This window comes from Lonchura striata, chromosome 3 (genome assembly GCF_050655825.1).
Source record: "Lonchura striata isolate lonStrDom1 chromosome 3, ASM5065582v1, whole genome shotgun sequence".
Classification (NCBI taxonomy): domain Eukaryota; kingdom Metazoa; phylum Chordata; class Aves; order Passeriformes; family Estrildidae; genus Lonchura; species Lonchura striata.
In genome coordinates, this window is record NC_140705.1 from 36771684 (window position 1) to 36796236 (window position 24553).

A 24553-nucleotide genomic window follows, 5' to 3' on the forward strand; every position below is an offset into this window, starting at 1 on the left:
CGCGGCCCCTACGCACGGGGAGCGGCGTACGGCCGCTCCGCGAATAGCGGTGGCGCCGCCGGCGCTCCGCCCGCCCCGCCCCTCCCGCCCCTCCGCAAGCGGTCAGCGCATGCGCGGCACGGGCTCGCTCGCTCCCTCCCGCGGCAGTGCGTGTGTTTGTGTGTGCATGTGTGTGTGTGCATGTATGTATGTGTCTGTGTGTCTGTATGTATGTATGTGTCTTGTGTATGTATGTATGTATGTATACATGTCTGTTTGTGTATATGTGTGTGTGTGTGTGCGCGCGAGAGAGGGGGTGCGTGCGTGCGTGCGTGTGCCGCCAGACCCCGCACCGGGGGTCGCGCCGGCGGCCGCGGGGGGCTCTGGGAGCCGTAGTCCGCCGCGAGGGGCCGCCATGGCGGCGGGGGCGGACTGAGGGGGCCCCGCTACGGCGGCTGTGGCGGTGGGAAGGCACTGGGCAGGGTGCGACGGGCAGGGCAGAGAACACCCACCCCGGTCACCCCTGGCTGCCAGCGGGGTCGCCTCGGTGTTGATGCCTGCGGTATTTTGCGCGCTCCGCCCCCCGGAGAAACCTCATCCTACTTGTAGTGCCGACCGCAAGCGCCCAGCAGTCATGAGTCAGCCGTGCCGAGCATCGCGCGGGGAGGTGAGCGCTCCCGGGACTGAAAACAAAAACAAAACCCCGACCGCGTGTTCCCGACGCGGGAGCGCGGATTGTTCTTCACTCCTCCCGGCTGTGTGTGTGTGTGAGTGAACCACCCGAATCCGAACCCTTTTCCCACTCCGAGGCTTGGTGCCACGGTTTCTTTTGCCAAGTGGAAAGCTGTGATTCCTGCAAATTATCCTGGTGCCGGCAGCCTGTGCTTCTGAGCGAGACCCCAAATGTCAGTGGCCATGAAATGCAGTTGGGAGAGCCGGTAAATGAATAAGCAGCATTAGCATTCTGCAAGCCCGAGTTACTCAGCCGAGCCTGGACAGAAAAACATAAAGATGAAAGACAGCTGATAAAAAGGAAAGTTGGAGAATAAATGATTCACAATAGGGGCCGTGAGTGAGATTATCTTTGGAGACATCTCTAATTAAAGGGCGTTGGATAACTAGAGGGTTACATTTTCCTGGGTCAATGATCTTGAAAAAGAAATTGCCGTTGCAGTAAATGTCAATAAAGAATGATGGTGACCTACTGCTAGCAAAAGCACGTTCAGTAATTAACATGTGCATGTTTGTTATTTTTTCTGCGTTTGTCAGTTTTCATTGTGTATTTTCATCCTCTGTTTCCCCCTTTCACTATAGCCAGATGATATACTGTGTTTTCTGTATCTTTTAGAAAGGAGCCATTCCTGTGAAGTTTTCTCAATGATGTCTTCTGAAATTGCATCAGCTACCTGCATTTTTGAAGTCTGCTAAACTACAGAAAACTATGTTGTCAACCTAGATTCAACTCTTTGTATTTCAGGGGAAGCATATAGTCACTTTTAAAAAATGTGATTCTCCCCATTTTGCATTTTGCACTATTATCCACTTGTGTAAAGTGGAAAGCATTTAGTTACTTACCCCATTTTGCCCCTACTTTTCCTAGCTACATGTAGCTGCAGAATAGCACCCCAACGGAGATTTTGACTCATAAACGTCACTTTCCCTTTCCAAGTAATGTTCATGTGAAGCCTTGCTCACCAGTGCCATTTAGGTTCTGGTTCTGCAGACATATATGGTATTAAGCATGCAAAAAGTCCCACAGGGTGTAAGGAGACTCATCATGTTTATACACTAGTAGGGCTGAGTTTTTGTGTTGCCTTGTTTATCCCTCAGACACAAAAATAATTTTGTATTGACATGGGAGATAAAAATACTATAATGAGAAGGACAGAGAAATAAAAATAAGCCATGCAGCATTTGTAATGCTTTAGTTAGCACGCTACATGCCCATTATGCCACTGCATTCAAAGTGCACATATTGTGTTATTTACAGCACACTACAGGAGATATGGCTTCAGGTAGTCAAAGCCATCCAAACTGGAAACAAAGCACGCCATGTATGCTCTGCCCATAGCACAATAATTGCCATTTATCTTACTAGCTGATGTTTTAAAATGAATGTTACTATTTGGCTAAAAGGAGGAGGAATGTGAGAATGTCCATTTTGGGTTTTATTATTCAATCTATGCTGTGATAAAATGTGCAGTGGCTTCAATGTGAATCGGGTCATGCTTGTGCAGGACAGAGATATCAGCACAGAGTGAAAGAAGGTAGAGTTAAGCAGGGGCTCTGCACAGAAGCTCACCAAGTAGCTCTATGAAGCTTTTGGTACCCAAATGCTATTAATCATTTTGTGATCAACTCATAATTCAAGGCAGAGTTCACAATCCCATAAGTCACTTGGATCACGATTTTGTTATGGCTGTTGTATCTCCATATAACAGTAGAAAACTGAGGAAAAGATGACAGTTCTTTCCAAATACAGAAGGAATATTATATTAACCAAAAGGAATATTATACTAACCAAATAAAGCCTACTGTTTAAAAGTTGTATTTTTATATCACATATTTTACATTTTAATGCCTTGGCTTCCCAATTCATTTCCAAACTGTTTATATTCCAGCAATGAATCTGGTCTGATACTGTTTGCATTGCAATCAACTATCTTCATGCCTAGATTTTTTTATATATAACTATTTCTGGACCATTTTTCTTGCAGTGCAACCAAACATATATTCCAGCCAACTATGAGTTATTTGAAGAGGCATCATGGTGGGTGTCTCAAAACAACACCCATTTTGTCAAGCAATAACAACAAAATAAGGTAAGAATGGATGTGAAGAGGTACAGTTTAGAAGTTGATCCAAGAATACTTCAAAGGAGAACTTGCCATGAATGCTGCAGCTCATCCTCCAGAAAAGGCTGCATCCACACATTCAACAACATGTGTTGACTCAGAGCTATGGACAAATTTCCTGGTTGCATGTTACCTTTACTAACATTAATTAGGTGGTTTCTCCACACTGCCATGACTTCATCTCTTTGAGGAGGACTGCCTGCTATGGCACTTGACCTACTTTTCAGTGGTTCCTTTTTGGATAACACAAAACTTTCCAGAGTAGCTGAATTATGAATACATATTTCAATCATATTTCATATGTAAATCTAAAAGATTTTAAAGTGAATCCAATATTGTAAAACATGTCCCAACATCCCTTTCTGAGATCTCATTTGCATATCAATCTTGTAACTTGAATAGTCTTAATAGTGCCACTTGTTGGAGAGCTCTGTGTATTGCAAGGTATTTCAGTCATGTATTTATAAAAACAAATGGCTTTTTCCTAGTGAGAGGCAATTCCTAATTTAAAGTGCTATGGAAAGACAAGTACTGCAGTCTTGGCTTCAACCACGCTGACTCAAAGACTTTGAATGAGCAACACGTTAGTGGATCTTATGCAATTTGATCTTTACAATGGTAATGAAAGCGTGAAAAGGGAAAAATAAGGACAAATCTTGCAAATTTTTAATTCAGGAAGTTGTCATTTCCTTCTGAAGCACATTTTGCCCTTTAGCATTTGGGTTGAAAAATACCAGTTTTCCTGTGTAAGCTCTGGTCCTGTGCTGAGATCTAAGTAATTATTGGTAATTATGCACATATTCTCCTGGGTTATGCAGGTAGACTTAATGACACTGCATCATTTTCTTCACAGTGATTAAGAAATTCACAGTTGATTATTGATTATCCTACAGGCACCGTATGTCTTTTCACAAGCAGGTCCTAACACACCCCAGGTATGTTACATTTCCTGGAGCACTGACAGTACTAACAGCACGCCCTGAGTCAGTGGCGGTGACAGCTACGAAGGAGACATTGTCATGGTGTGCAATATCAAAGATCCACAGTGTAGCGTCTCTGGAGCGTGGCTTGACATCACATCAAAAGCTGCACAAAGGAGCATTTGTCATGCACAGAGCTTCAGATCCCTGGCATGGAATTTTGAGGATCTGGTGAGATATAATATTGGAAATATATTGAAGTATCAACATTGTTGCTGGGACTAAACTTACAGTGACAGGAAGCAAGGTAGGAAAACAGGGCAGGCACTGACCTGTTTTAAATTGATGCAGGTAACATAATGAAAAGGGAATATAGGGACCTCTTTGTATGTCAAGAAACAGAGGGCCAGGAATCGTTCAGGTTTACACATTTTTTCCAAAAAGTATTTTGTGGTGACTGAGTGGATTCACTGGTTTTTATCTTTTTCAAAAAGAAAAAGAAAAAAAAGAGAGGTAAACTGTTCACATTACCTGCTTATTGGGGTCACCCAACTTAGGTTTGACATAGTTTAATTTGCAAAAGTAGTTGCAACACCTGTGCTAGACAGGTAGGATGAATGAGCTAAAGATTATTCTTTCCAATGGTTTTACAGGACATGAGAATTTGTTAGCCCCAAAGCAAACACAGCCCTAGCAGCCTGCTGGTACTTTGAAGTTCATTTCTGTGAAAAGCAGTACAAATACAGCCCACAGCAAATCCTGGAAATGGCTAGCCAGGTTTAGGCTTTGTCCTTCCTCATTTTGTTTTAAGTCAGTGCCATCTTCTGAGAATTTCCTCAACTCTGTTACTGCATTCAGCTTTTTTTTTACTTAGTGTGCTCATTATTATTTACAAATTATGAGTTGCATTTTAGAATTTGCATTTAGAATTGTATTTTTAAATATAACATCAAACTTCTTTTTTTAAGAGTTCTGAAGGTCTACTCTGTCAAATTCCATGATTTCACAAGTCAGGATGATCCCAGAGTCTGTTTCTAAAAGCAAGGACATCTGAAATGACTTATTTAAATCTCAGTACGCATGTTCTCCTATCACTAAGAATCAGCACAGTCAAATGGTTTGAGGGCAGTTGTGGGCAAAACCTTGTTTTAGTTTAGCTTGTAATCCATCTTTTCAACAACACTTGGCCTTTAGAGTTACTGTATTAAGAGTATAGAAATTATTTCTGGTAGAAATTAAGCTCCCTTGCTTTCCAGCTAGCCCTGAGATCAGAGGGGTTGGGTGAGGCTGAGCTTAATTTCTGATTACAACCAATTTGACACTGTAAATTCACTTGCATTCATTAAGATCCCAGATGCACAAATAGCTTGGGTTACACTGTAGCCTGGTCTCCTTCACAATCTCAGATTCACAAATAGCACTGTGTGCAATTTAGCACTGAAGGTCTGGTCACATTCAATAGGAACTTTCACAAACACAGATTTACAAATAGTGCTGCTTATTGGAGCAACATGTTACAGATTCTCTCTAGATTGCTGGTTCACTAGACCTTCAAAATACTAGCATGTAGCACTAGGTACGAGTGTTCCTGGGTATGTTCCAATGCAGTCAGAGGCCTAAATCTTACCAAAAATATGTTGTTGGCTTTGAGGAAGAGAGAGGAGCAAGCCCGTGAGCTTGTCTGCAATGTGAGGGATTTACAATGCCAGCTTCCACTTTGTGGGAGAAGTGGAGGTAGTCAAATATTCTATTACTGCTGTCATAAGTGGGGAAGGGGGGCAACCACTTCATGTGTAAATGGACAGTTACAAAGAGTACAAAGACTGTGGGTCTTGTGCAAGGTCAGCACACAACCATGACACCTTGCTACCACTCCCTCTTCCACTTGGCCAATTGATAAGGGTCATTCATCTTCCCAATAACTTATCACCCCATCAGCAGATCATCATGTCCCTGGTAATTCCTTCACCACTGTCTCATGGAAATCCCTTCACCATATCAGTTATGGCATAGCTCATGGCTGTAGGCCTCATTCCTAACCCAGTTATCCAGAATAGTGAAAATATCTGCAGCAAACTGTGAGAGGAGACAAAACATCTGCTTTGTCCAGGCTGTCCTTCTGCAAATCAAGGGATGCACAAGAGGATTAGAAAAATGCTTTTTTCTCTTGAACAGTGCCAAGGGAGGGAAAACATCTGGGACTGGAGAACAAAGAGGGCACTCAGAGGTTAATCTAGATATGACAGAGTGGTGTTTGTGTTCTAGATATTAAATGTCAGGCTGGAGACTTTTTTCCATTCAAGAGCTCAGAGATATTTCTGACCAGTCTAGGTTGCAATTCTGACATGCCACAGGGCAGCTGTTATTTGGCAAGATTTAATTCAAATTCTTTATTTTGTGAAGGAGCAGAGGATAGGTAAGAAGAAAAGCAGTAATCTGTGGAGAGAAGTTGCTGTTTCTAAGGACTCTTCTACTCCACATGGTCTTCAATATCAAATGAGAGTTTATACACATGTGCCAACGGCTGAATAGACTGAAAAGAGTAAAAGCCTAGAGGTAATTAGTAGTCACAGAGGTACTGAGTTGATGACAGTTGTGACTTAGCACCCATGGTTCTGCTTTCAGTGCATACTGTAATAGGGGCTTTTTCTTTCTTTCCTGGATGGACTGTGCAGCCACAGCAGAGGACATCGGGCTGTTGTCTTATGGAAGTCAGAAGGAGTTTTGTCATAACTGGCAGTTCTGGTGGGATGTCTGACTGGATGCCTGGCTGCCTCTTGTGCCTCTGGCACTGTCTCTCAGTGCTGTCTGGACTGCTGTCACTGTGGCTGTGTTCTCCCTTTGCCTCTGCAGGAGGAGGAATACTGAGCACGCTGCTGCTTAAGCCTTACCTGGAAAGGTATTTCTGGTGATGAGTCATGCAGGATGTAGCAGATGGAGCCATGGAGACAATGCAGTGCTGGTGTGACTGGGAGAGGAGCCTGGAGCCCTGGGATTAGGCAGTGGAGATGGAGGGGAGGACAAAGCAGAATGCAAAGCCACCAGCTTTGTCAGAGCCCAGTGGTAGTAGACACAACTGTGTTAAGGGGGAAGTCCAAGGTGTCCAGTGTGCCTTCAGAGGGAAGGGTGGGAAGTGATGCCCAACAACACTTGGGAAGGTAAAATTTAAAAGGCAAGCCTGATCATCATGTAGTTTAATAATAACGTGTGCTTCATGATGCTGAAACCTGGCTGGAGCACAAAATTGCTAGTGCTGGTTGAGGATGGCTTCTGGCTGAGCAGAGACTGGAGAAGGACTGGTGGGAGTGCTTGGGGAGAACATGGAGGGTACAGATATGCCATCACTTGGTGGGCACACACTGGCCCTGCTGGCATGGTGGCTCCCCCTGCCTCTGAGGGCCTTAGGGAGCTGTTGGAGTATTTTGGACTTGTTACTAAAGGCTAAATGCCTAACGTGCTGCAGTTCCGAAAGGGTCTGGGGTTTTGGAGTGCTTCAGTGTTACACTGAAGGCTTTGGCTTTTGCACAGGTAGTTAATTTTGCTTTTAGCTCTAATGCTAACCAAAGACTTGGGACCCCAGTGAAACTGGCTTTCTACAGAATATTTCATTATCTGTTTGATTAACTTACTTCTTACATCAATTTCTTTTGCCTTTTTCAAGAAGGCACCTTAAGCAAAGACCAGGGCAGAAAATATATTTCTGTAAGGATGAAGATGGCTCTTTTCATGCAGAGGGATTTATAAGCTGCCTTCAACTATTTTTTGATTAATAGATAGTGTTACTGAAGTGTTAACACATAAGGCATAAGTCAAGCCTCTGTTATTTTTCTCTCTTAGAGGTGAAAGCAGAGTGCATTGGCTTGCAGCGTGTGGTGTTTTTGTGGGGTTTATTTGGGAGCTGCAGCAAATAATTGTGACCTCTGATTAGAGGAGTGATTTAAAATTGCTCTTTGTATGTTAACTTGAAGTTGTGAACTACAAAGGTTTGCAGTGAATAGCTTATGAATAGAAAAGGGACTCTGTTGGAACTCGCTATTATGTTTGAAGTTGGTAGAAACTAGAGATTGAAAAGACCCGCTGGTTCACTGAATTAATTCATTGCACATGCAAGACAGAAACTCCTGGCACACTGATATCCTTCCTATGTTTCTCAGGAAAAAGAAAATATGTTGAGATGTTTCTGGACAAAATGCTTTGACACAAGGCAATCCATTAGGATGTCTACATTTTGACCCAGTCTGCCATCTAGTTAATTTTTACATTAAATTTTCAGTGTCAGTTGCAGAGTGACTAAAAAATTAAAGCTTCATGTAGAAGAAAGATGATGTATTATGTATTTCTTTTTCCTGCAGTGAAAGGAAATGTTATTTTGTAGCTATTTCTGTCCTGGTTTTCTCTGAAGAATAGTTAGTTTAGTCTAAATGTAGTTGTTGTAAAAACATACGTGAAACACAAGGCTGATAATGTTTTTTAGTTTTGTTTGTTTTTTTGGTTTCTTTTTAATGTAAGTCAGAAAATAATTTTTGAACAACTGGCAACCCACGGCTTTTGAAATCCAGTAATGATACAGTAAAATCTTGTAAGCAGTAAGAAAACAAAATATTGATGATATTTGGTGATTGTGCCAAGCAAAAAGAAGAAAATAAACAAAGTCTGTAAAGAGTCATGAGCAAATTCCATGTGAAGAAATTTCACTTGTCTAATAATTGAACTTAATTTAATTTAATGAGATGTGTATGCCAAGAAATCTTTTCCTTGTTCCTTTTTTTTTAATGGACTTTCATAGGAAGATGATAGAGTTCCTCGAAGGAATAGACTTGCTAGCTTCAATTTGTGACTGGTACAGCCTACTTTTGTCTTTAGCTTATGAAATTTGGTCTATTTTGTCATGACTACTTTCTTTGTTAAAAGGTAAAATGCACATTGGGCAAGTGCTCTATAGCAATTTGCATAAAAAGTGATGACAAAGAACAATTAATTCCTCATTATTATGCAGTGAAATGCTACTTTGCTCCTAAGTGACTGTAGAGGAAGGTTTTTTCCCTGTGTGTAAATCTGTTGCGGCATTGTTCTAAAAATAGTACTTAAGAGCCCTCTGCACTCTTTATAAATCAGGGTCTTTGACACTCCAGTCAGTTCTCAACAGAGAGATTTTTGTCACACAGGCTGAACACTACAAGTATCGCCCCAAATATTCATCACAATAATAGGCATCAGAATTTTGTTAGATAAGGCAAGATAGAGTAATTTAGTATTTTGTCAAATTAGATCTCTATCCTTTTTATCTGGAGATCAGTATTCAAAGTATACTCAGATCACACACAAATAGAAACATATTCCTGCCACACACAGCTAGTCTGTACAGAACAAAGAGTCAAGATATCGTTGTCTATGAAGGCTTGATTCTCAGTACAGATTTCATTACCAGCTCACCATAGGATAATGAAATTCCTTCGGGGCAAAGATGAGGTACATCAAAGAGGCAGCATGGAGAGGCAGACTTTGTTAGTGCATGCTCTGTCACCTGCATTACTGGTCCTTGCCTGCCTTTAATTTGTAAGGAAATGCTAGTAATTCAAACCCTTTTATTGGACCAACTTATATTTATATATATCTATGTGCATAAATGCGTGTGTATACACAGAGAAATATGTATTTTTTAACATACAAAACCTTATGGAAGTTTTTTAGCTTTGCAGCTGAAATGGAATACAGAAAATAATTAATTTCTTGCAAGCAAAAAATTGCCCATACAGGTCCTAAAAGCATCTTTGTATTTATTAAATAAATGCTGTCTGCACCATGTAGATAAATAACCCTTCCTGCAACTTTGCCTTTTTATTTCTGTAGCAATTCAGAGTGACTTTAGTGCCTATGGAAATGAGAGGACAATGTTCAGCAAGACCAGGAGCTGCTGAAGACATGAATCACTAAAGCTTTCCCACAAAGCTTTGCCAATTCGGGAACAAAAGGGTTGCCCTACAGAAACACATCATGGGTCTATCTAGTCCAGCATCCCGCCTCTGGCAATGGCCAGCAACTGATGCTTCAGAGCAAATCAAAACCACAGCAAGCACCTAGCTAATTATGAGATGCGATGCATAGAGGAAAAAAAAAAGGTTGGTCCTGACTCACAAGAGAGCAGTTTATGCCCTGAAGCGTGAGGTTTGATTTCCCTTGTATCCGTTTGCTTAACTCACACAGTTGCAAATACTATTTATGCTTAAAAGAGTTTCTAATCCTCTCTTGGATTCTAATCAACAATCTGCCTCAATAACTCAAGAGTTACCAGGAAGTTCTTGGGGCTGAGCACACACTGTATGAAAGCTTTGTGCTTTGCTAGTTCAGGGAAAGCTTTCCAGCCTTGGCCTAACACCCACTGCCCCGAGGATCATACCTAATTTTCTAGATGAAAAATACCCAAGCTACCACTCCCTTCCTCCTGAGCCCAGCCTAACTGAAGCAGTTGATTCTTTCCCAGCCCCCACCTGCAAAACGATTGCTTTGGAGAGATTTCTTTTGCTGGCACTGGGCAGTGGCTCCCCCTTTCTATCCTTCTAGGAGGTTTGGACAGATTCCTCTGTGTGTCTCACGTCTCTATGTGAGAGGTCTGCCAGCAGTCAGAGGATGCTGCCTGGCCATGCTGCCTCCCTCCCACTGTTGCAGGGAGAGGAACAGGGCATAGGGGAGGTTCACAGAGGGCAGCAGTGATGTCAGTTTCTTTCTGCCCTTTCAGTATTTCCTCATGGAATAGCGGGAGTTCCACTTGGACTGCTCTGTGAAAACATGCAATGCTGTGAGAGTCCCTCTTCTTCCCAGCTTAGTCCAGATTTTCTCCTCTCCTGGGCAAGAATGCAAGCAACGCTTTCAAATAATCTTTTATGATGACCTTGCATGACCTTGAGCATCATTGCAGAGTGATCCTGGCTCCATTACAGCAGAGTGATAATCCTCTCTGCACTCTCTCCATTGCATGTGGTTTTCTATTATGTACACCGCAAAATGGTTATTTAAATCCAGCACATGGACCTTAACAGTGATATTAGAAGGTAAAGGAGATCTAAAAGGCTTAACTACTCCCCATGGGGCCAAAGTGTTCAAGCCTAAAGGTGTGAGCCTGAGCTCCTGAGCAGAGAGATGGCTTCCAAACAAGGAGGTGCCCAGACTCTGCAGGTTTTCATCCCCAAGTTTTGTCTTCATAGCCTGAGGCTGTCATTGCTGCACAGGTGAAGGAAGACAAGTCTCAGTTTTGAGGTGGCCAGCAGACTGAGAGTGTGCTTCTGAAACAGCTCCAAACCGCTCTCATGGCACCGCTGCCATGGCATCCTCGTCTCTGGCTGTGTTTTCTCATCCCTTCCCTGCTATTTGCCCCTAAGGCAGGCACTGATGTAGTACACCAGTTTGGGACCTCAAGTGGCTGCACACTGCAGAAGTAGTTTTCTGCCAGCATAACTTCCTGAACCAGCTGACCAGAGCAGATAAGACCATGACATGTGCAAAGGGAGGAGTGGGAATGAGAGTCTGAGGATAGGGCAGAACACCCCATCTTGATGTGGATCCACTGCCTTGAGAGTACCGCAAAGAGGAAGCCCTGCCTCAGTCTGGCACCCCAAAAGAGGCTGATCTGTCTGCTTGGTGCTCTTCTCTGAGGAGGCTCCCTAGCGTTTGATCAAGGGCAGCACCTCTGTGTTTTAGTGAGGGGTAGTTCCTATTTGTGTGAGTCCGAGAAGAGAGGCAGGTTGGTGCAGTGGGGAAGGGAGGAGGGGAGGAGACATGGGGGTCAGGTAGTGGGCTCAGACTGAAGAAAAAGTGATGAATCTGCTGGCTTATTGCAGGCTTAGAATGGGGAATCCTTGAACCTTGTGTGCCCTTCTGTGTGAGGCAGAGACACTAGGCAAGTTGGGAGTGCAGCAAAGACTGGGAGCAAGCTGCCTGCATGAACAGTGAGGGTCGGCATAACTGTGTTTTGCTGGCTGATGTCCATTTCTCTTAGTGCTTTCTCCGTACCTAAAGCCAGCCATGCTTCTGTTTCTACCAGCTTTCCCAGGATCTCTTCAGCTGCTGCTTCAGCCATGGCAAACAACAGAACAAAACCCAAATCAGAGCCCTTGTTCAGAAAAGATCTCCACACAGAAGAAACAGCCTGCCAAATGCAGAGGTCTGAAACTGCCTGCAGTGTGCTGGTCTGTTTACCTAGTATTGCTCATGCTATTTTATTTGCTTAAGTGTCATTACATGCATCCTGGGAGAGGCGGGAGGAATGCCTTCTGCAACCTATACTGAATTTTTCTGAAATCATGATGTGAAAAGAATGCCATTTCATGTCAAGAAACTGTTATTTCACCTAGCAGCATGTTATTTTGTATTCCTCAGACTACATTTTACCTACCTGGGGTGTATATGCGTGATCTACTGAAATCACTCGTCATCTTCCATAATTTATGCTGCTCTTCAGTCTTAGCAGTGTGCATAAACTTCAGTGACACTTTGTCATTCCTCTCTAAATCATTTTGAGAAATCATTTGGGGAACAGATCCATACTGTTCTGTGTTTCTCCTGCTTCACTTTCCAGACCAGGTTCTGAGGTGGCAGGATGACGCAGCAGAACAAAAATCACAGCCAGGAAGGTGTGTATTGTCCCAATAGTAAGAAATTGGAATGTATAATGTGGTAGCATGAACCTTGTCATACCTATTCAGACTAGCACTATCATCCCATGGTGGTGGAGGCAAGGAGAATCCAGCTGAAAGAAAATGTTCCCCTTTTTCTTCAGGCAATCTCTTCATAAAACATCACAATGAGCAAATAAACATAATGGAAAAGGGGAGATGTGAGGGGTGACCTTTAAGACACTAGGGGCTCAGCATTTACTATTGTCACACAGGACTGTACCCAGATAATTTGTTTCCTATTGCTTAATCCATTTATAACGCAGTGTACACATTTGTCATTTGACCCACTGCTCTGCTATGTGGAGATCTGTCAAAAGATTTTGAAAACCTGCTGACATTTTCTGCTTCCTTAATTCAATGGGACTCTTTTGCAGGTTTGATGGAGAGAGCTGCAGCTCAGCTGGCCTCATCCTTCACCCCAAATTAACAATGTCTGTGGTTGTACATAGTGAGCATCCTCAATGCTGGGGTTGACCCTGCCTACCTTCCTTTCTGTCTCATATTTTGGAAGAGAGAAATTCTTTAGTCTTGGAAAACACCCTTGTTTATCCACATTGCATGCTCTTGCCAGTCTCTCTGTTCTGAAGTTTAGCTTCTGAACACTCCTGAATTCTTTTAACTTCATCAGCTTAGGTTTTCTTAACTTGCTCCAGTGCCTCCTCTTCAGAAATGTTTATCTTCATAATAGCACAATCAGCATTTCAATACATTTAAAAATTCCCCACTACAGTGAGAACAAATGTAAATAATAAATTCAGCTTCTTGAAAATGTCTTAATCCTTGTTAATTGTGTCCTTAATTCCATAATGACCCGGAGGGCTTACAGAGACACACATGCAGCTTTATTTATGTTTAGTCTATTTGAATAATTATATTTTGTTTATCTTATTATCTTTGGCTGTTCACTCCCTCTCCTCCCTCTGAATTACTGTCTATTTACAGTTTACTTGTGCTGAGCTGGTTTGGTCAGAATTTCTAACATGTCTGTGTGAAAGCTCCCTCAGTGCTGTCCTGGAGGCAATGTCTCTGAAGTTCACAGCACCACATTCTACTACAGCAGCTCCTGCCTTGAAAGAGCCTTCAAGGCTCTGAAATTTTTTATAAAGGTTTGTTTGCCTCAGTTCAGTGTGATAAAGAAGTACAATGTGATATTTCAGTGAGACATTGGATTTTTTTAAATATAGTTATCATTAACAATTATATTAGCCAGAAGAGCTTAAGGTTGTCAGATACTTTCCTCCTGTCAGCTGCATGTAATTCCCTCATTTTAACCATTGCAGGTGGTTTCTTCTAGTCTCTCTGTCAATCTCATCTGCTAAAACTGTCCTTTTTTGCGAAGAGGAGTGGGCATTTTTGGAAGCAATGTGGGCCAGGAGGTGAGGGAGGCAGTGAGAGTGGAGCTGAATGAGAAGATGGTAGGAAACACTGAGACTACGTGGCCCAAGGACCAGGACCGAAACACAGCACCTGCACCCATCCACCTCCCGTGGCTGCTTGTGGGGGTGATTTACAGCACTGCCCTTTTGGAGCTCGTGATTTGTACAAATGAGGCCCAGGATGGGACCGCAAACTTAATTTGTATGTCTGATGTAAACTAGCAGTGAGGCAAACTTGTAAAGATGCACAGCTAGTTCACTACCTTAGCCAGCCTTTAATTCCAAGTAATTTCCATTTCTACTCATCACTGAGAAGGTCACAAGAGAAAACTTTTGACTAAGTAATCTTTGCCTTCTTTTTACAGCTTCGGTACAAAACGGATTAATTAAAAAGGTGAGGAAAATAATCTCTTCCTTTCTCTTTCATGAGAACTACATGTGCTGTGTAGAGAGTGAAAAGAAGCAAGTTCTCTAAGTAGAAGATTATTTTATGTATTTCATGGGAAAAAGTTGTTCATCTCTTTTCAAAGCAAACTATGCCTACAGTACTTCGAAGGGAAGTAGGAGGAAATGATAATAATTATATCTGAACTGGCTTAGGGCTAAATTCTGCAGATGAATATGGGTGTGACTGGGCAAAATGTTGTCTTGATGTTAACCTGAAGGGAAAATGAACCTATCAAAGCCAGATTCATTTGGCCAAAATTGTTACATGTGTTTTTGTCTATTCACACAAGCATATTTGATATTTTTTTATTTTTCTTATCTGAATGTGCAAATTAACATATTCTTTATTCACCTTTGTGGGAGAATATTCATATGCAAAAGTATGACAACTTAGTTTCAGTATCTCAGTCTTAAAGATCCCAAATAGCCAGTGTAAATATTAGTGGAGAATATAAAATTTAAAAAACAAATAATGACAACTTGAGTATTTGTGGGTTTTGCTCAGAAGTAGATAGGAAAGTGAGTAAAGACCAAGGAAGTGAAAGACCCATAAGCTTATCTTTATCTGTAGAATTAGGAATATCTGTAGGACAGATGAGATGATGTTATTTGTCAAGGCAAATAGTCATGTTCATAAAAAGTAAGAAATAAGAAAATTATTAAAGGGAGCTTATGAATGTAAAACGTTAAGAAGTGGGACATTATAGACAAATCAAAGAAGCACTAAAGGATAAAAGAGTCTAGTCCCATGTGGTGGAAAAGAGAGCTCTACTGCAGCTCTTATGTGCAGCAGTCCTGGTGTTAATGAAAAGCAAGTTTTTTTCAACATCCAGAATTGTATGGGTTAAAAATTCTTTCTCAACTGACAAGAGCTCAGCTAAACAGATCAAAAAGAAAAGGAAAACCAAAACACAAGCTCAGAAGTTGACTTTGCCTTGTACCAGGAGTCAGAAAGTGTCAAAAGATGTGTCATATCTTAAAAGGCTAAATGAAAAGTTATAGTTCCTCAGTACATAAAGAAAGAAAAGCTTTATTGAAATAGTTTCTTTGTCGCATCCTATAAAAATATTATGAGGACAGCATGTATAAAAGAGTAAGAAAAACAGAGGTTACTGGAAATTCATGTAAAGACAAGTTGCTCTATCTTACAGCATAACAAGAGAAAGCCATCACTCACAATACAAGTATTTCTAATTATATGGGGGTTTGGGGTTTCTTAAAGTTTCTGGACTTTTCTGCTAAAAACCCATGACACTTCCTGAAAACTGACTGTTACAGATGTTACCAGAGTAGCTGGAAAACCCATCCATCTTTCTGAACTCGGATTAAGAAACAAGTATTTATGTTCTCCAGAAATGTGTTTTTTGAAGTGAGTGGCCAAGGTTTTTGCAGATCAATTTTGCCATAGTATCCACAAGTAGTGCCATACCAGGGGCCATTCCTTCAGCCGTGCTGTGCAAAGCACCCTCACCTGCTGTGTGGATGTGCATCCTCAGTGGGCTGCCACTGCTAATTCTGGGCCAGTTTTCTGTAGTCAGACCTTGAAAAAGGCTGGAGAAAAGGTTGCCTCTGGCACATACTGAAGTTTCAGTAGTTCCAGCGCTTTGTTTTTTTTCGTTTTTCAGTCTCACTCATTGTGCTGACTCCTCCTACCAGGTCTGGATGAAAGTAGTTGATAGAGTTGACCTTGTCCTAGTTTAGGGCAAATCTGGGAGGAAACCTCCAAATGGGGTCCCTCTAGAAAGAAAATTCAAGCAGCCCCTCTTCCTCCCCCCTCTCCCCCCCCACTGGTTTGGGAAAGGTTTCCTTTTAGAAAAGTGGAAAAAGAAAATACTTTACTTGTAAAATACTTTATTTTACAGGTAATGTATTCACAAGTATAAAAAAATGAATAATATACAATAAAACCTCTTGCGTTTCTGAAGAGATGACAAATTCAGAAAGTCCTTCTTTAGTTCAGAGAGAGTCCTCTGTGGGTGTTTCTCAGCTCACTGAATGTCTCTCAGTCCCTCCCGTGCTGGAATGCAGCATCCTGGGCCCTGGTGGGCCACAGGCATGACCTTCCAGGGTTTTTCTGGGATTTTGGTCCAGAGCAGGTTTGAACAGTTCCAGAGAAAGAAAAAGCCCCAGTCCAGGGAACTTCTCTGCTTCAGCTAGCTAAAAACTAACTAAAAGGAAAGGAGAGCTCTCTCCCACTCCATGTCTGTGCTGCAGACAACACACGCCAAGAGAGAGCCAAAGCTCTTATCACTATGTTTTTGAATACGGCTGTGACAAAATTCTACCCCCTTTCCTTCTCTCCCACTTTCAGATCTAGTTTTATAGGCACAAAACTGATTTCTGGGCTAAACAGACAAATGGGGATACAATTCAGTATCATAAAGTCACTCCAGGAGAGACCTGTACCCCATTTCTGTAAATCTGAGAGATTTCTACTCCTTGTTCCACTGAAAATACATGAGTGGGACTGAGGGAGCCAAATGAAGCTACTCCTTTTCTCAGAGGTGAGCACTGAAATATTTCCCCCTGAGACACAGTTTGTAGGTGTGAGCTATCACATTTACCTGCAGCTGATTTGAAACTTAGTGGAACTTTGAATGTGTGCTAAACAAAGTGGGAACCATTTAATTCTAAATATCCCAACTGAGTCTAGACCTTCCTTCAAGACAATTTTGTATGCTACTTAAGGCCTAAGTTGCTGAAGAATCCTGGTAGATTGTGGTGAGATGAAAACTAGGTAAAACGAGGGAATACTCAGGTGGGTCTCTGAGCCTGTTTAGGGCTGCACTAATGATGGTGAGGAGAATGACCATTGTCTTTGTCCACAGCCATGTGACACAGTCTGAGCTGGCTAGATTAGAAGATTTACAGTGTTTCTTAGAAGGAGCCCACGGTTGCTACTAGAATTACTTGCAGAATTTGTAAGCTGCAGCAGCCTAAATTCAGATTGAATGCAAACACAGTAAGGATTTTGGGGAGCTGGGATGCAGCATCCTCAAGAATCCCAGTTCAGATACCAAATAGACCCTTTTCCTGACCTATAATCATGTTGAAAGATAAACAGGGAGACATTCCACCTTCAATTAGATAAATTCTCACTTCAAAATTTTCATGGCTTTTTGCTTGCTTACTCACTGATACCAGCATAAATCAGTTGCTAGGTCACTTCTGAAGCAGGAGTGATTTGTATCATCCATGCACGGGAGAAATGGCTTTGCAGCCCACTGGATACCCTGTCTTCACCAGGAGATACATGACTGTAACTGGGACTGTTGCTGACTCCAGAGACCTTGATGAACGCCATCCATTTCCTCATCAACTATGCTTTTTTACAGTGGGACTAGAAAAGGGCATAGGCACCTGTAAAGATATATCCAAAATACTGTGTTTCTCCTCTTTTTCTAAGTGCTGCAAGCTCTATTCCCTGTCTTCTTCCCAGCCAACGAAATACTGTTATAGTGCTTAACTGAAACCAGGTATTTCTGGCATTTTTAGGCTGCTGACATATACTCTGGGAGGAATTGCTACATGTCCTTCTCCCAGATGAATACCACGTAAAAGCAAATACTAACCATAATACTGATTAATAACTAGCTGTGGTTTCTGTTAACAAAGCTTTTTTACACACACAGTGGAGAAGAAGCAGACTGTGTGTTGTTAGCAATGTATTGTCTTCTCACTATTGTTAGAATGGCATTTCATCACCTCATTTTATTTGTTCCATCTGTTTCATACTGACTTTGCTATAATGCTACTTTGAGAATACTGTGATTGTTTGTTTGTACTGATATCAGAAATAAATATAAAATGTTTTTGAAAGCACCATAAGGATGGAGGGTTTGATGGGATTATGGTAAATGCAAGCAAGCTGTGAACAGAGACACAGACTGCTGCAAGAATCCCTGGAAGAAATAAGTTAGAGGTTATTAAGGGAGAAAGGAGAAGAAAGATGTTCTTGTGATTAGGGCACTGGACTGATATTAAAGAGGTCTGGTCTCTGTTCCTGGATACATTATTGGATTCCTTTGCGACCTGTGACAAGTCACTTAGTCTCTCATTGCCTCAGTTCTTCACCACTAAAATGGAAATAAATAAAATTTCTTTAGCTCACCAATCTTTTTCAGAGACAGATCCATTCAAAAGTTATGAAATGCTCATCTGTTAAAGTGATGAGCACAGGGGAAAATGAGTAAATCACTGAAGTCTAACTCTGCTTATGATGAGTTTAGTGAGATGTTTCTCCAGCCAGTGAACCTGCTATGAAGACAAACACTGGCTTTTCCTAGTCAGAGAAATATCAAGGAGCAGGTTTTTGTGAAGTCATAACAAAGTCTGAGATATTTTTAATGATAATGTATCACTAAAGGGAAAAAAAAATGAAACCCTGTTTTTTCTTCTTACATCAAGGAAGAAAAGACCCAAGAGAGGGAATGAGAGATGTCCTAACTGTATGAAATGAAAGCTTGAATAAAGAAAATGTACAATTTTTCTATCACTGGGAATCTTTTAAAGATTAAAACATACATGAGCTTGAGTTTTCACTGCCAGGTACCTTACACAGTCAATTACACCCACTAATGGTGTGAATAAAGTGCTTCACATATAACTGGTTGCATTTTATATTCCCCTTGCACCATAAATGACCACACAAGGGTATAGGCATGGAGAATCAATTCCCCATAGATTTCCAGCATATCACAACATGAGGATGTTGTTTTATTCTTCAGTACCATGTTTGTCACCAAAGCTAGAGAGATATGAGGTAAATTCTATCTGCAACTCACGCCCAGAAAGCTTCCTAATCCGAGATAACTACTACCTGATGTCGTATGTGTTTGGAACTGATAAGGAAATCTTTTAAATTTCCTATTATCTTTGATTAGATATGGGTTTCAGTTTTGATTTAGTGTTAGGCACCTACTGTGAGGAACAAAGGAGGTGCCACAGATAACAGAGAGGTAATTGTTTTTGAAAGTGAGATCCCTAAGAGAATAAAATGCAGGCTGTTGAATTTCTTCTCATTTTATTGATTCCTTTCTCTATGATTATCCAGCTGTGGAAACATATGCTTTCAAAAGAGATAATCTTATCTATGAGATGACTAACATGCATCTAAATTTTCCATTGTTACATATCACTGACATGTCTTTAAACTAGATCCTTCTCCTGAATGTGTCCAACACCAATGAGATTGACTGGTTTTCCTTTAGGATGAGGACAAGCAATTTTCTTTGAATCACTGTTCTCTTTCTGCATGGCTCACGTGTTTGAAAATTATTTGCAGGCAGATGCTGACAATTTCCCAAAGAAACTTCATGGTTCATTACCTCCCTTTATGATAGCAGCAAAATAAATTGCTGCAAAGTCAGTTAATGTGATAGAAAATGTTCACATTTCCAATAATAATAATAATAAAATCTCAATCCTGCTTTCTAAACTCTCCCAAAATACTTTCCAAATCACCTCCCCTTCTGCTTCTGCATGCAGATACTGAGGACTACTTTGTGCTAAGTAGAACAAAGGTTGTCTCAGCGATGCAAATACTGCTGGTTTATGATGCTGCTTAAACAGATTCTTCAGGAAAAACAACGTGCATAATTTAGTGTGGCTGCTGGATGAGCAGACGAGGAACAAGGAGTGGGGCTTGTTGCTTCTGCTGTGTGCTGCTTGCTAAGCCCCTCACATGAACTGGAATTACAGCAGGCAATAGAATATTGGTTAAATACATGCTCTTACATTTTCCCTAGAGAGGAATGGATGTAATATAATAAGCACATAACTACTGTGTGTATTCTGGTGATCATGAAATGAGGACTGGAGGTAAAGTAAGTAAGAAAGAACAGCCAATCAGGCTTTGCCTAGTTCCAGTGTCTTTGTTGTACTTGATATTAGCACTGTTTGGAAGTGGTTGTGCTGGTTTCTATTTTCCTGAATGGTCTGATGGCCAGATTTTCAGAGAGTCTTTAACAGAGCTGACTCTTATGTTAAGAGGGAAATAATATTGGGGTACTTTGGAGTTTGCTTCTGCCAGTCAGGAAAGGGATTTTCTCCAGGATAAGCCTGGATTCTGGACTCTGTTGGCCCAGCCTTTGCCTATTATAATGCTCATGACTCTCAAAAGGGCAAAATGCAAGGAGGTGGATAAAAATATTTGATGCAAGTGCAGGTGGGTGGGTGGGGGTGTGAGGAACATTAATTAGAGTGGATTCTCTTGATTAGCAAAGAAGATTCTGTCCAAACAAAAGGACAAAAGTGGTGTAGCCAAATGTGACCTGACCCAATAAAAGAAAACTAGCTTGAAAAGTCAGTGCTGAAGAGCTTGCATGTGAGTCCAACAGATGATATCCCTGTTTTTATTTGTAAAGCAACAGATTCTGTAACAGTGGCCGCACCCAGGGTGGGCAGGTAGTTACGACCTCTGCAATGTATTTGTGTGTGGGCAAAGCATGCAGGTAGAAAATCACAATCTCATAGTGAGCAAATAATTCTAAAGAGGAGATTTACATCCTAAAAGCATGCCCTAAGACAGAAGATAGGTCTTCTAAAGCTTGTATTTACCACATGTAGCACATGTTTAACTCTGGGTGATATGACTTCACTTAGTAGTTGAGGCTGTTAGCACAGCTCAGACCCCAGGGGTACGCAGAGATGAGCAGAGTTTCAAAGTGTGGATGGCTGGACTGGCTGACCCTTTCAGATGTAAGAAAGAAATAGGGTTTCCAGGGATTGGAAGGAGCGAGGGTTTGTGTCCTGTTTCCTATTTTTCCATTAAGCCTGATCAGTACATAAAGGAATGGAATTGAAATGCAGACCTGTAAGTTCATTGCTGAGATGAAAGAAGACACTCAGCATGAAGGCACAAAGGCGCAAGAAAGAAAGACAGGGAAGTAAAAGAGGAAGCAAAAGGCAAAACTTCAGTAGAAAAAATCCAAAGCATCAGAATGGCTGATTTCAGCTTCAGAGAGTTGCCCTGAGCATACATTAAACTGGGTTCAGCTGCTGTATGTACCATCAAATATTTCATATTAATAATTAACTAGTCACCGGCTGTCAGAGCAAGATTCAAATGGATGGAAAGGGAGTTTGGGTCACCTTCCCTAGGACTGAGAGTTTTAATGAAGGGATAGCTTTACTGCACTGTTGAGGAATGATGAAATACTAGGCAGAAGGATTAAGGGATATACATCTTGTAGGATCCTTCCATGCTTGCTCCCCCATAGGACAGTATTTAATTTTCTCTTTTTATTCTTCTCCTTGATACCCTGCCAGTGTGTACACATAAAGGGCTTGGTCTCACCTGCCAAAGTGTGATGTACCCCAATGTACATGTCTGGAAAATCAGCTTACATATATGCAAAGTCAACAGCAAAGGCACTGTGTATCAGGAACATGACTGCATGCAATGACTGTTATAAATCAGAGTGCTTGGTGTGTCTTTGCTGGACACATTCTCATTTATCAAGGTGATTTTTAAACCTGTGCCTAATTCCCATGCGTGAGAAATGGGAATTCACTGAAATCTCTTGCAATGCCTTGTTCTGGCTTTAGATTTTCTCCCCAACACCCCTGTTCACCTTCAAACCTACTTGAACATGAACATAAATGATAGACTACGAGGCACTGGGTTTATTGCCTTCCCATCTATCACTGACGGGCGGTTACAACTCATGCCATCACACGAACAGCTCGAAATGGCACAGTCAAACTCCAGGCTTTCCTTGTTCCTCTCATGAAGGGGAGAATGAGTCCAAAGAGACACCAAAAGCCCTTCGCAACCTTGGTTGCAGGACCCAAGGTGACCACTGCTTCAGAGAATTTCTCCAGGGGAAGCAGCAAGCAGGACTTAATAGAAAAACTGAGTAAACAACAATTTCAATCAACTGGAAATGTTTATGAAGCCAGGCTGTCATTTGCATGTCTGGGTTAGGATGAAAAATGAGCGTAAAAACTATGCAGAATTACCTTTTTTCTAGTCCTACAGAAGGACAGACAGACACAATGACAAACTCTAAAAGCCCAGAAGAAAAAGTGGCACATTTCAAAGAGCTAATTACAATTTCTTTCCCTTAGAGATTAATCCACTGACTGTAATTAAGCTCCGTCTATTTTTGAGATCTTGGCAAGATCTAAGAAAAGCGTGAGCAAACGAGAGAGTGCCCTTGCTAGCCAAGCAGATTTTTTTACTAAGTTCTATCAGCCCTAATTAATAGACCTTTGTGTAAAACCAACAAGAAATCAGATTTCCAATAGATCTGAATGAAATGGCCTTGGCTACCTCTGCACACAGTTTGTTAGGAGCTTGGCCACAGCTAGGATTTACACATTCAGAGGATGAAAAGAAGGCATGGTGGGGAGGCAGGATGAACGAGCTCCCTCTGCCTCTACTCCTTCTTCTCTTTTGCTGCTGCTTTGTTCTGTTTGTAATCTTACCAGATGGTTAAGGCAACCTAGAGAAGAGATTGCCTGAAACAGGCAGGTGATGAGGCCAGCAGCAGGGACTCCGTCAGTGATTGAAGAAACTGGTACAGCTCTCTAGCCCTTGCTGCTAACCAACACCTTTGTTATTCTTTTGCTCACTGCTATATTGCATTTTGAGTCTTTATGACAGACAAGAAGGATGCTGGAAGCCAGATCCTCAGCTGGCACAGGCGAGGTAGCATCACTAACATCCCTAAAGCAGGGCCGATCTGTGCTAACTGCAGCTTTAGCCCTTAATTGCTGCACAGCCCAGCTCTACTCTTCTCCTTACAGCCTCTCCTATAAGTATGCAGGCATGCTTCTCTTAGAGCAGGGAGGAGCCTATCCCTTTTCACCAGCTGTACCTGGCAGACAACATGTTTTTCTTTCCACCCACACCAGGTAATGCTATGGGCAAACAGCGGTGCAACAGAAACTGAACTGGGTCACAGAGAGCACTCAGAGATCCCCAGAAATCTCTAGAGACAACACTGAGTATTCCAACACCACCCTCAAGAGCAGACTTGACTGTTTTCCATACTGGGAGTCTGTAAGCACAGTGTCTGCCTGGGTTCAAGGTGTGCTCTCTACAGCAGCTGCAGGAATTGTGCTTGCCTGAGCCTGCTCTGTGGGCTAGGATGCTCCCAGGTGCATCCAAACAGTCCAAGAGTAAACTGTTTGTGAGGCAGCTGTATGGACTGAAAGTGAGTGGGATTTGGGGCAAAATATGTTCACAGCCACTCTGGGACTGGTTTTCAAAGCCACCAGGCCTCTTCATGTTCAATGATTCTTTGTAACACAGATCAAAACCATGGCACTGCCAGTAAAGGTAGAAGGAACTCATTCTCCATTTCCATTGTAGCTCCCGGCAATTCAGTGTGAAGAACTAGCCCTTTAAGAAAAAAAAAAAAAAAAAAAAGAGAGAAAAAAGAAAACACCCAACCTGTAAGGTATTTAATTCCATGCAATATATTTTGTGCTCTTACTCTCATAAAAGTTAACAGTGAAAATCCAGTTAACTTGAATGGACGCAGAATTAGGTCCTATAACTGCACTGATTAAGCTGTAAGAGTAGAACAGGGCCCTCAGTGCTTTCCAGTTATTGTTTAGTCAAAGACCCAGCTTTGTCAGTTCTTTGATTTGTGGATCATAATGACATAAAGTACATTTATGTGTTAAACAACAATAGAAAGCTTGTCTTTGTAGTTAAAAAAAACAAACTGAAAGCTCCAGAACAAAAGCTGAAATACCATTAAAATAAGGTAGGCATATTTTTCATAGCTAAGCATATAAACAGTATAAATGTCTTTCTTTCTGGATAATTAAGCATTGGATTTTAAAAAAAAAAGGAAAAAATACTATTTATTTTCATAATCCTCGTTGTAATTACCTTTTAATACCTTACAAAACTTTTTTTTTTTAATAGAACCTTAATAGTATCAGTTTCTCACTCTATATTATTGACAAACACTGCTAAGACTTCTTGTATATCTTTTAGAAATAGAAGTACTTGCACTCAAAATGTGGAAGTGTTTATTTGAACCAACAACTCTTAAAAAAAAGATAAAGTTTGGACAGAGACATATCATATAGAAAGTTTTTCTCTGGTAGTTTGAGAACTTTCTTCTGTAAATGCAGTGATCAGGATGGAAAGAGCATTACCAGTTCTTTTTACCTTTATCACATCATATTTGTTTCTTACCTCTGGTCATCTTGGAGTGGGAGTGGCAAGAGAATAGTTAAAGAAAAAAGCTGATGATCTCACAAAAGATCAGAAATATGAACGTTGTTTTGAAGTTTCCTTGATCTGGTTGGTATTATGGCAAATCTTTCAAGCTTTGGTAATG

The 24553-nt window shown here is 41.4% G+C and overlaps 1 long non-coding RNA gene across 2 annotated transcripts; it reads left to right on the forward strand.

Moving 5' to 3' along the window:
- LOC146767862 (uncharacterized) lies at positions 1–23641 on the forward strand. 2 transcript variants are annotated; one of them, XR_014954243.1, is made up of 3 exons: positions 1–9873; positions 11793–14196; positions 17404–23641. It is a non-coding gene; the product is annotated as an uncharacterized LOC146767862 (long non-coding RNA). The 2 variants fall into 2 exon arrangements; XR_014954244.1 differs by having other exon boundaries at positions 17411–23641.
- The last annotated feature ends 912 nt before the right edge of the window (positions 23642–24553 follow it).